Raw genomic sequence first — 12,994 nt, 5'->3', positions numbered from 1 at the left:
ATGTAGAGGGCATAGCACTGGGTCTGGCATATAAGTGTTCAACAAATATTAGATGTAATTTATTTATTTATTTGTCAGGGAGGAGGGTAGAGAGATTGGCAGGAAGGAATTTATGTCAAAGTTGGTGGCATTAGCTTATTATAAGGGAGCTGTTTTGTAAAGTTATTATTTACAACTTTTTCAGCCTCTAAAGAAATGTTAGTACCATAGGACAAGATAGAATTAAGGTTGCTAATAAGCTGACCTTCATATAGGGAGATTATTTTGGATTATCTGGATGGGCCCAATATAATCACAAGTATCCTTAAATGTGGAAAAGGTAGGCAGAAGTGTCACCATGTCAGAGTAATGCAATTGCTGGCTTTGAAGATGGAAGGGGGCCATGGACCAAGGAATGTGGGCAGTCTCTAGAATGTGGAAAAGACAAGAAAAAAATTCTCCAAAGGAGCCTCGAGGAAGAAGCTCAGCTCTGCTGATACCTTGATTTTAGCTCAGTGTGACTCTTTAAATTTCTTGAGAACCATCAGATAATAAATTTGTGTTGTTTTAAGCCACTGAGTTTGTGGTAATTTTTTTACAGCAATCGCAAAAAAAGTAACACAGAGACATTGTTAAGATTTGTTAATAATTGAATATGAGAGAGAGAGAGAGAGAGAGAGAGATATCAAAGATAATTCCAAGGCTGTGTTCTTTAAATACAGATGTTCCATGGTGGACATCTTTTTTATCTTTTTTTTTCTGTCTGTCCAGTACCTTTCTCGTCTGAAAACAGCATTTCCCACTACCCTTTGTTTTCATCTAGTAATTTTTCTCTTTGTTTTTCCTCCAACCATGTGGTTCTGCCAGGGGCTCCATTCTTATGTCACACATGCATTTTCTCTGCAGGAGTGGTTATGGTACTCAATTCCACCCAAACGTTTCATTTGGTATTTTAAAAACCAGAAGTGAGAGAAGAGAGACACCTTCCATCAGGTAGCAACTTGATAGGTGTGAACCCACAATTTATCAGATGTCATGGTTCCAAGACAGCAGAACATGACTTTCGGAAGTTCTGAAAGAATGACACCATCTGAGAGAGCAGAATTGAGAGCCTGAGCTGAAATTTAAAGCATTCCAGTTGCTGCTTCCATTTATTCCTAAGGCCAATAGTAGACCTACCCTTTCACCCCTCGGGTTACACAATAACTTTCTCTTTTTGCCTAAGCTACTCAGTTTGTTTTTTGTCACTCCAACCAAAGTATCCTGAAAAATTTAGGCAAAAATGAAGAAAATAAACCCAGTAATCAAATGAAAAGTTAAAAAAACCCCACATGTACACATCTATTAACTATGCAAAAATTACCTTTATTGCACCTTCTGAATGTGAAACATTTCACTAGTGAAATGAATAGGATGAAGTCCTGCTTCCAGGCACTTACAGATTTATTCATTCTACAATATATGTTTACATTACCAACATATTACACACCTTTTGGCAATAGGTGCTCTCTATGATCTCCCTATACTTATTTGACAAATGCAAAATAGAAATGAGTTCAAGAAAGTCTGGTTTGTAAAATACACAAATGGGAGAACCACAAAGGTTAATTGGAAAAATTTTAGGATATTCCAATCTCTAAGGGCAATTACCAGACTCTCCCATAAAATGCTCCCATCACAGTCAAAATACTTGCTGGGAAAGACTATTGGTGTGGCCATGTGGCCATTCTTTTATTCATGATAAGCCAAATGTTTCTTAATTTCATCATAAGTAAAAGAATGGGAAATTAGTTTGGAATAAATCACTTCAGGCTCATAGCCCAATTCACTTGGATTCACTCAGGTGTGTGTTTATTTTAATAGCTGATCTGAAGGCATGTGAGATGCCACAGCTGACCAAATTCTAAACAGAAAAGCACAGAACTTAAAACTAAGCACGTATGCAGCATGGAATAATAATCAAGTTAGCTTTCTTAAAATGCTAAGTGCCAGAAAACCTCCAACCATTAGGTCAAAGTTTACAGCAGCACAGGCCTTATATTCTGTTTCTAAGAGGGGGTTTAAGGATTTTAGGGTTCAAATTCTAGATAGCTACCTAAAAAGCAGGGCCAAAGATGGGTCTTATTTGACAATCCATATTCTTCTTCCCAAGATATTCAGGTTTGTTAAAGACTCTTTTTAAGGAAAAGCAGATAGTTGTCACCAAAGGTTGTTCAGAAACAGAGGCAAGAGAATGTTTCCTCAGGGAAAAGGGCAATTCCCTGAGCTGCAATAGAGTGGGCAATGGTTGGATAGTCACCAACCACGATCTGGCCTCGCACAGAGGCGGTCTGTGGATGAAAAATCAACTTGTCCCTTTCTTCCCAAGAGCTGAGGACTGCACGTGATGAGGAGAAATGACGAGGAAAAAGAATAACGTGTAGTGGGATAGATATACGAAAAGGGAAAGGCTGGCGGTGACCCAGGGTAGCTAGAGGGAGAGAAGTAGCGGCCAAAGGGCTGGCTGCTTGCTCCGCGCCAAGCTGAGCTTTCTCCAGGGTGAGTGGAGGAGCCTCGATGGCTTTTCTGTCAGTGTTATAAACAGACATCAAGAGTGGAGAGTTCCACCCGGGTGCCTGCCGCTAGCGCCTAGACCTCTTGGCGGAGAAGGCAGAGGCTCCGCCCCTCGCTTCTCACTCCCTCTTGGTCCCGCCCCTTCTCTCCTAACCCCGCCCCAGCCTGGCCCCCGCTGCTTTCCCCCTCCCTTCCTGTCAGCGCTCCTGGTTCCTGGCTCCTGCTAGGCTCGGCAGTATTGGGAGCGCGCAGGCGCGGTGTGCGGCTCGTAAGGCGCGGAGTAGCGGAGCGGGACTAGCTGTGAGTGTGGCGGCCGCGCGGGGATCCAAGCGGGAAACGTGGTTTGGGCCGAGTGTCCCAGTGGGGGTCGAGGGGTGTGGGGGTGACTTCGGTCCTATGAGGAGAAACTAGCCAGACGTGCAGGAGCGTTGGTGGCAGTGCTGCCTGAGGGTGTCGGACCCGGGCCGCGTGGGGAACAGAGTGCATGGTGGCGGGAGTGAGCGAGGGTGTGTTAAGAGGAGAAAAATTGAAGGAAGGGGGTTCAGAGGCTGAAAGTCCGCACACTGGCTGGCAAGACCCGGAAGCTTGCCAAGGGTGCTGGAGGGTGTCCCAGCTTCAAGTTTAGTCCCCCACTTGGTGCCATGAGCGGCGTCCCAGGCTCCTTTCCTCCCGCGCTGCCTTCTCCGGGTGCAGAGTTGCCAGGAACATTCCCCGTAACAGGGGAGGAGATTTGGGGGATGTGGGCTGTCTGCCCAGGCTAGTGCCAAGGAGGGCGTGGCGTTCGTGTGACTTTCCTTTACCCCACCCCCGGGAATGTGTCCCTCTTCTGGTCCATTGTGCTCGTGGACATTTTAACAAAGGCTATGACTGTTTTGTAGGCAGTGGCGGGTGACGGGGTGGGAGGTGCGTGCGAGGTCGCGCGGTGCAGCCCTGGGGGACGGGGGAGATGGGGGACTCGGCATTGGGGGGCAGTGGAAGAAAGGGAACAACCTTCCTGCTTCAGCTTTTTCCTTCTTCCTGGTCCGATTGCTGATTTTGATCACTAGTAGGAACAGACCCAAGAGGAATATGACTGGAAATTAGTATATGTGTTTGGACTCTGGCCGCAGCCATTGGTTTTGTGATTGTGCTGTTCATGTGTTTTCTGAGTTCCTTTAGGAGAAAAGCGAAACTAAGGGAATTTGAAAGGAACTGATTAAGAGGGTGGAAAGGTGGAGTGACAAAACTTAGAGCTAAATTATTGCCTTTTGATAGTCATAGTATAAAGCCAGACTTTGAAGGATGTGAAGGTGTGCAAGTCAGGGTAAGTGAAAAGTTGGTTAGGGTACTGTGGATTTTCAATCAAGATTGGATTATTGGGCATGTGTGTGGGTGTACTATCAAGTTATTGAGAAGATTCACTTTAGAACCTTTAAAAATGATATTAAGGAGACAAAACACTAGGGCAAATATTGTAATATTGGATAAGGTCCCATAGGCTTTCATTTTGAAATTTAGAATCTTTTATGAAAAATAGTATATGTGTTCCTAAGCATAAATGTTGATATTTTTACTCATTTGTTTTAACTTATTACAACAAAATAAACTGAACTTCCTCCTCCTCCACCCCTTTCCCTTGATTGTGAATCCTGTTTTATAAACATTTACTTTCAGATATGAAGTATGTTTAAAGACACAATCTGTTCCCCACCCCGCCCCCCGCATGAAATGAATAGAATTTCTTCTTGTTTTATTGTTATCTGATTCTTTCTTTTCTTTTTATTCTAAGTTTTATGCTGCTGACATTACCAAATTTGAGGAGTGGTGGTGGTGTTAGGGATGCCCTTTCTCTTTTCCAGTGCCTGATGCACTCCTATTCATCCTTCCAGACTCAGCCCAATTCACTTGGAAAAATTTGCCAGCTCCTCCAGAATGAATTAATCACTGCCTTTTCTGTTAAATTGATATCACTGGCCTTACTTGCTACTAGAATCTCAGTCTTCTGTGTTACCCAATACCTAGGGCTGCCTGGAATGTGGTAAGCACCTAATAAACTAACTTACAGTTAGATGTTAATAAATACTGTTAGAAAGATAGTAATTCATAGTGCATAAAGTTCATGGGATAGTAGAAGAAATTCAGAATACTGAAATTGTATTTAATATTTCAGCAGCAGCATTTGGGATAGGGATAAGGAATAAGTATGGAAATATGTTCTCATGTGTTAGTCATACTTTATCCTTCTAAAAGGTGCAAGAACTCTGCAGATAAAGGGAAAATGGGGATCAGAAAAAGCCCAAGTTTTTCAAAAGGCCAACTTCTGATACTGAAACTAATGAAAAGCCAACTTGTAACATGAAATTAGCCATTTTTAGAAAGACACAAATAGGGTATTGCTAGAAATTAGGAAGTACTATAAATGAATCAAGTTTGCCAGATGGTATCCTTTGAAGGCTAATGTAACTAAAGAAAGCTGTTACCTAACCAGTTGTGTTGTACTCCTAAATCTTAAGGTAGTCTGAGCCTTTAGCTACTGGGTTTCTTCATGTTATAGTGTTCCCTGATAGGCTTGATCTGACCTTTTCTGCCAACCTGTGTTTGACATCTCTCTTAACTCCACCAGCATCACTGGCCTTCCAGTCACGTCTGGCTCATAACAGAAATTATCTCCCTCCTGCTGTTTGCCAGATTCACTCAATCTCATTACCCCCACCTCCAGCTTTCATCTCCTGAGTGGATTTACCTATTGGAGAAAATATTATGAGCAAATGATTACTCAGTTTATAAAAGAATGGAATTGATTCTTTAGTTTAAAAATGAGCCAGGATTGGCTACTTAGTCAATATTTCTGTGCCTGCAAAGCAAAGAAACTATTTTGGCCATTAGTAATAGGCGTCTAGTAGGCTATACCATCTAGGTTTGTGGAAGTGCACTGTATGATGTTTGCATAATGACAAAATCACCTAACTACAATTTTTTCAGAACATATCCCCATCCCTGTCGTTAAGCGATATGACTGTATTAAGAGCTTATAATGTCTAGCACATACTAATGCCTTAAAAATGGTAGCTATTATTTGTATTGGCTGTCTTCTTGTGAGCTCCCACATTTAAGTAGCAATTAACTTCAGAATATGGATGCATTAACATCTTCCACCATGTTCAAGCTCAAGTTCTGCATTTGTAGATTCCTCCCATGTATCTTCAACAGGTTGCTTAGCATAGTGGTTCTCAAATTTTGGTATACACAATAATCACAAGAATGCATACATTTCTAGGCCTCACTCCCAGAGTTTCTGATGTTTGGGATAGAACATGAGAATTTCCATTTCTAATAAGTTTCTAAATGATGGTGATGCTGCTGACCCTGGGAAAACAATGAACAGCACTTATTAATATCTAGATGGCATTCAGACAAGTTGGTGGGGAGGAAGGGAAAGGAGACCAAAAGACCAAAAATTCATAGAAGAACAGAGTGCACTTAAACCTGGTAGTGTCAGATATCCTGTAAAGTGTGGAGAGGATAGGACAGAGAGAAGGCACTTGGATTTGATGACCAGGTTTTCTTTTTGTTTGATTTTGGTTTGTGTCAGGTGCAGAGGGTTGATTTAATTATACTCCTCAGTTGGTGGGATATTATATTGTCATTATTATGACCAGAAAAACATATCACAGGTATTTAAGATAATGCTCCTTAATGTGGTGTGTGCATCAGACTCTCATAGGGAGTTGTTTTCACCAACATACTATGTTTAGTGCCCTGCCCTCCAGTATAAACCCATCAAATTGGGATTTCCAGGTATAGAATCTAGGCATGAAAAAAATTCCCTGGTTAAGAACCACTTCTTTGAGCAATGGTGGTAAGGATGTGGAGGCAGTGAATATAAACTACTTTGTTGGTAAATTGTTGGTGAAAGGAGAATGGAAGAAAACAATTGGAGTTTGAAGGTTTTACAAGTTCAAGAAAATGGGAATGTGTAAAGAGAGGTAAAGCCTGCTGGAGCCAGGGAGTGATTGAAGGTATAATGAATGGTAAGAGGATAAAATTGATGGAATAGAGTACTGGAGCAGGGTAGGAGAGAATGGAATTAGGGGCACCCAGAGAAAAAAGGAGAAAAGAATGACTGAAAACAAAAATGAATTACCATAAAATTGGTACTAATTGATCAACATTTATGTGCACATATGGAAGTATCATTCATCTGGTGTCAGGGAGGGGGGAGGAGGGCATGGGCATATTCACATCTAATGGGTGTGGTGCGCACTATCTGGGGGATGGGCATACTTCTACCTCTGACTGGGGCAGTGCAAAGACAATATAATGTAACCTAAATGTTCGTAAGCCACCTAATATTCTGAAATAAAAAAAGTAAATAAAATAAATACATCTGAAAGTGGATGTGGGAAAAGCTAAAGAACTCTCTTTAAAGGAGGTTTGTTAGCAAACTAATATTCTTCATAGAAGCTTAAGTAATCTGTGAACTCTAAGTAGAATGGATATTTTTCAAGTTTAATAATGCTAGCAAATAAATTAGTAATTTCGGCTATTCCAGCAACCTGTAATGGTTACACAATTGTATTTTTCCTCAACTTTTCTTATTTAGAAAATTTTTTGAAATTAAGTCTAGACATGCTGTTTTGTAATGCTATTGCTCTAGCACTTGCCATATGACTGCCATATCATAAGTTTTATATGATTTTTCACTTAATTATTCAACAATGATTTGTGTGCCAATCGATTGCCAGACATTGTTCTAACCACTGAGTGTACAACAGTGAATAAAACAGTTGTATTTTATTGTAAATTTCTGTCCTCAAGGAGCTTACGTCTTATTTGAAGGAGGCAGATAGTAAAAAAAGTAAATAAGTAAAATATAGGAAATATAAGATATATATAATTATTAGTATAAATACACATGTACCTATATTAAGTCATATAGTATTGCATTCTTTGGAGAGATACAAAGCAGAGAAGGTGACTAGGGGAGCACCAATAGGTATTTACCTATAGGCAGATAGGGTGTGTTGGAGAGTAGTGATCAGGGAAGACTTTGTTGTTAGGGAAGGCCTGTAGGAGATGAAAGAATCATTTATTTGGAGGAAGAGCTTTCTAAGCATAGAGAAAAGCAAGTGCAAAAATCTTGAGGTAGAACCTTTTTGAGACTTTTTTGCTAAAAATAGCAAAATAGTCCTTATGGCTAGAGTAGCATGAGTGAGGAGGGGTGAATAATAAAGCACAGGATCAGAAAAGCAAGAAGGGGTGTGGAAGGGTGGGAATATCCTGTAAGGCTCTTCAGATCATCATGGGAGGACACTATTTGGTGAGAAGGAAAGCCATTAGAGGCTTTAAAGAGTGGTCTTATATGATTTCTGTTTTATAAGGATGATCTGGGTACTGTGTGGAGAATAGATTATGGGGGGGGCAAGAAAAGAAGAGAGACTAATTAGAAGAGAGGCTATGGGGGCTTGGACTGAGGTGGTGTAATGATGGAGGTGACGATAAGCGATCAGATTTCCTCGTGTTTTGGAAGTGGAATGTAACAGTAGATGAAAGTCAAAGATGATGCCAAGGATTTTTGACTGAGCAACTGGAAGGATGGAGTAGCCATTTAATGAGACATGGAAGATTGCAAGAGGAGAAAGTTTCTGAGAGGGAAGATCAAGAATTGAGTACTGGCTATGTTGAGTTTGAGATGACTATTTGATATCTGGGTAGAATTCAGGTGGTATGTGTGGGTAAACAGGAAACTCTAGGAATGGATCACATCATTGTAAGAGAAGAAAAGAGCCATTCCTTTGATTTTTAAAAAAACGAATAAACTTTATTTTTTTGAGCAGTTTTAGGTTCAGGGCAAAATTATAAGGAAAGTACAGGGAGTTCCCGTATACCCCCTGTCCTCACACACACACAACCTCCTGCACTATCAGGACATCTTGTGCCACAGTGGTACATTTGTTCTAGTTGACAAACCTACATTGACACATCTTTATTACCTAATGTTCATTGTTTACATTAGCATTCACTTGTGGTGTTGTACATTCTATGGATTTGGACAAGTGTATAAGGACTTGGATCCACTATTATGTTATGATACAATATAATTTCACTGCCCTAAAAATCCTTCGTATTCTGCCTATTCATTTCTCCCTCCCTCCAGCGCCTGGAAACCACTGGTTCTTCTACTGTCTCCATAGTTTTGTCTTTTTCAAAATGCCATATAGTTGTAATCATATAGTATATAGCCTTTTCAGGTTAGTTTCTTTCACTTAGTAATTTGCATTTAAGTTTCTTCCATGTCTTCTTATGGCCTGACAGCTTATTTTCTTTTAGTGCTGAATAATATTTCATTGTCTGGATGTACCCCAGGTTATCCATTTACCTACTAAAACATTTTTTGGTTGCTTCTAAGTTTTGGCAATTATGAATAAAGCTATTATAAACATCCGTGTACAGTTTTTTGTGTAGAAGTAGATTTTCAATTCCCTTGAATACCAAGGAGTATAATTGCTGGATTGTATGATAAGAGTACTGTAGTCTCCAATTATCCAAGGTTTTGCTTTTTGCAGCTTCAAGTACTCAAGGTCAACCATGGTCTGAAAATATTAAATGGAAAATTCCAGAAATAAACAAGTCATAAGTTTTAAATTGTGTACCGTTCTCACGTGATGAAATCTTGCACCATCCCACTCCATCCTACTCGGGACATGAATCATCCCTTTGTCCAGCATATCCATGCTGTGTACACGATCCACTGCCAATTAGTCACTTAGTAGCCATGTAGGTTGTCAGATCAAAAAAACATACTATATATAGGGTTAGGTACTGTGTGAGATTTCAGCATCCACTGGGGGTCTTGGAATGTATCCCTTTCAGACAAAGGAGGACTACTGTATGTTTAGTTTTGTAAGAAACTGACAAACTGTCTTCCAAAGTGGCTGTACCACTTTTATTCCCACCAGCAATGAATGAGAGTTTCTGTGGCTCCACATCCTTGCCAGAATTTGGTGTTGTCAGTGTTCTGGATTTTGGCTATTTTGATAGATATGTAGTGCTATCTTGTAGTTTTAACTTGCAATTTGCTAATGACATATGATGTTGATTATATTTTCATATGTTTATTTTCCATCTGTGCATTGTATTCGGTGAGGTGTCTGTTCAGATCTTTTGTCCATTTTCAAATCAGGTTGGTTGTTTTCTCATTGCTGAGTTTTGAGAGTTGTTTGTATATTTGGGATAATAGTCCTTTATCTGATATGTCTTTTGCAAATATTTTCTCACTCTCTGTGGCTTGACTTCTCATTCTCTTGACAGTGTCTTTTGCAGGGTAGAAGTTTTTAACACATTAAGTGCCATGTGAGTTGTATTCAACTCATGCTAATTTTGAGTCTGGGGCCTTGTGAAGCATATGTAACTCACATGTCTCTTTACCTTGGGAGCCACGAGAACTATTTTTCAAGTTTTATATAACTCACACATAGAAAACAATAAAAAAATTTTTTTTCATTAAATTAGTGAGGACCGTTTTGTTTTTGAAGTTTTTATTCTATTTTCGTAATAAAACACTGTGGCCCCAAGGGAAAATTTTTTTTCTAGTGTGGCAGTCAATGTGTTAATTCTAAAGAAGTCCAGTTTATCAATCTTTTCTTTTAAGAATCATGCCTTTGGTGTTATAACTAAACACTCATCACCATGTCCAAGGTCATGTAGATTTTCTCCTATGTTATCTTCTAGGAGTTTTATAGTTTTGTATTTTACATTTAGGTCTATGATCCATTTTTATTTAATTTTTGTAAAAGGTGTAAGAAGGTCTGTATCTAGATTCATACTTTTGCATGTGGACGTCCAGTTGTTCCAGCACGATTTGTTGAGAAGACTGTCTTTACTGTATTGCCTTTGCTCCTTTGTTAAAGATCAGTTGACTATATTTACATGGATCTATTTCTGGGCTCTCTATTCTATTATATTGATCTATTTGTCTATTTTTTGCCAATACCACACTGTCTTTATTACTGTAGTTTTATAGTAAGTCTTAAAGTTGGGTAGTGTCAGTTTATCAACTTTGTTCTTCTACAATATTGTGTTGGCTATTCTATATCTTTTGACCCTCCATATGAATTATAGAATCAGTTTTTTGATATTCACAAAATAACTTGCTGGAATTTTAATTGAGGTTGCATTGGATTTGTAGATCAAGTTGGAAAGAACTGACATCTTGAGACTATTGAGTCTTCCGAACTATGAAAATGTGATATATTTCCATTTATTTAGTCCTTTGATTTCTTTCATCAGAGTTTTTTAGTTTTCCCCTTGGAGATCTTTCTTGTTCATTGCTGATATATAGGAAAGTGATTGACTTTTGTTTATTAACCTTGTATCCTGCAACTTTGCTATCATCACATTTTAGTTCCAGATTTTTTTTTTTTCTTTTTGAGACAGAGTCTTGCTCTGTTGCCTGGGCTGCAGTGAGTGCCGTGGCATCAGCCTAGCTCACAGCAACCTCAAACTCCTTGGCTTAAGGGATCCTACTGCCTCAGCCTCCCAAGTAGCTGGGACTACAGGCATGCACCACCATGCCCGGCTAATTTTTTTTTTCTATATATATTTTTAGTTGGCCAGATCATTTCTTTCTATTTTTAGTAGAGATGGAGTCTCGTTCTTGCTCAGGCTGGTCTCGAACTCCTGACCTCGAGCGATCCACCCGCCTCGGCCTCCCAGAGTGCTAGGATTACAGGCGTGAGCTACCGCACCCGGCCCAGATTTTTTTTTTTTAAATCAATTCTTTGGGATTTTCTACATAGACAATCATGTCATCTGTTGACAAAGAGTTTTATTTCTTCCTTCTCAATCTGTATACCCTTTTTTTCCCTTTTCTTGTTTTATCACATTAGGTAATATTTCCAGTATGATGTTAAAAAAGGGTGAGGAGAGGGGACATCCTTGCCTTGTTTCTGAGCTTAGATGGAATGCTTCAAGTTTCTTAGCATTAAGTGTGATGTTAGCTGTAGGTTTTTTAAATAGATGTTCTTTATCAAGCTGAGGAAGTAAGTTCCCCTTTATTCCTAGTTTGCTGAGAGTTTTTATCATGAATCAGTGTGGGATTTTGTCAAATTCTTTTTTCTGCATCTACTGATACCATCGTATAAAATTTCCATTTTAGTCTGTTGATGAGATGGATTCATTAATTAGTTTTCTAATGTTCAACTAGTGTTGCATACTTGGCATAAATCTCACTTGGTGATGGTGTGTAATTCTTTGTATGTATTGGTGGATGCAATTGCTAATATTTTGTTGAGAACTTTTGAATCTATATTCATGAGAGATACTGGTCTGTAGTTTTCTTTTCTAGTAATTGTCTGGTTTTGGTTTTAGGGTAATGCTAGCCTCATAGTATTTATTCTCTTGGCTTCTTACTTTTGGAGAGATTGTAGAGGATTGGTATAATTTCTTCCTTAAATGTTTGGTTAAATTCAGCAGTGAAATTCTTTGGGCTTTGTGCTTTTTGTTTTGGAAAGTTATTAATTATTGTTCTAATTTCTTTAATAAATATAGTCCTATTCAGATCATCTGTTTAATCTTATGTGAGTTTTAGCAGATTGTATCTTTCAAGGAATTGGTCTATTTCATCTAAGTTATTAAATTTGGGAGCATAAAATTATTTATAGCATTCCTGTACTATCCTTTCAATGTCAATAGGATCTGTAATGATGTCCCTTCTTTCATTTCTGATAATAGTAATTTGTGTCATCTCTCTTTTTCTCTTAATCATCTTGTCTAGAGACTTATTGAATTTACTGATCTTTTCAAAGAATCAGCTTTTGGTTTCATTGATTTTTTTTCTATTGATTTCCTGTTTTCAATTTCATTGATTTCTGCTCTGATTTTTATTATTTATCTTCTTCTACTTAGGATTTAATTTGCTCTTTTATTTCTAGTTTCCTATATGGAAGCTTAGGTAATTGATTTTAGACCTTTCTTCTTTTCTAATGTATGCATTCAAGCTATAAATTTCTAAGCACTACTTTTACTGCATCCCACAAGTTGCAATAAGTTTTATTTTAATTTTTATTTAGTTCAAAATATTTTTAAATTTCTCTTGAGATTTCTTCTTTGGCCCATGTGTTATTTAGAGGCATGTTGTTTAATCTCTATGTATATGGGGGGAATTCCAGCTATCTTTCTGTTATTGGTTACTAGTTTAATTCCATTGTGGTCTGAGAGCAGACCTTGCATGATTTCTATTCTTTTGAATTTGTTAAGGGGTGTGTTATGTCCTGGAATGTTATCTATCTTGGTGAATGTTCTATGTGAGCTTGAGAAAAATGTGTAATCTGCTATTGTTGGATGAATTCACTTATATATATCAATAATATCCAGTTGATTGATAGTGCTATTGAGTTCAGTGGTCTCCTTACTGATTTTCTTCCTGCTAGGTCTGCCCATGTCTGTTAGAGGGGTGTTGAAGTCTTGAACTAGAGTAGGAGAT

General features: G+C 38.6%; 1 protein-coding gene across 1 annotated transcript in view; it reads left to right on the top strand.

Annotated features, from left to right (window-relative positions):
• Positions 1-2,784: 2,784 nt before the first annotated feature.
• Positions 2,785-12,994, top strand: part of PRRG1 (proline rich and Gla domain 1) — a 97,827-nt gene continuing 87,617 nt past the window's right edge. Inside the window, exon 1 of the mRNA XM_069463758.1 lies at positions 2,785-2,832. The gene's annotated coding sequence lies outside the window, so the exon portion shown is untranslated. The remainder of the gene's footprint in view (positions 2,833-12,994) is intronic.

The sequence above is a fragment of the Eulemur rufifrons genome, chromosome 30, assembly GCF_041146395.1.
Source record: "Eulemur rufifrons isolate Redbay chromosome 30, OSU_ERuf_1, whole genome shotgun sequence".
Lineage (NCBI taxonomy): Eukaryota > Metazoa > Chordata > Mammalia > Primates > Lemuridae > Eulemur > Eulemur rufifrons.
Note: the sequence above shows the minus strand (reverse complement) of the source record. Positions and strands in the feature narration are given on the sequence as shown.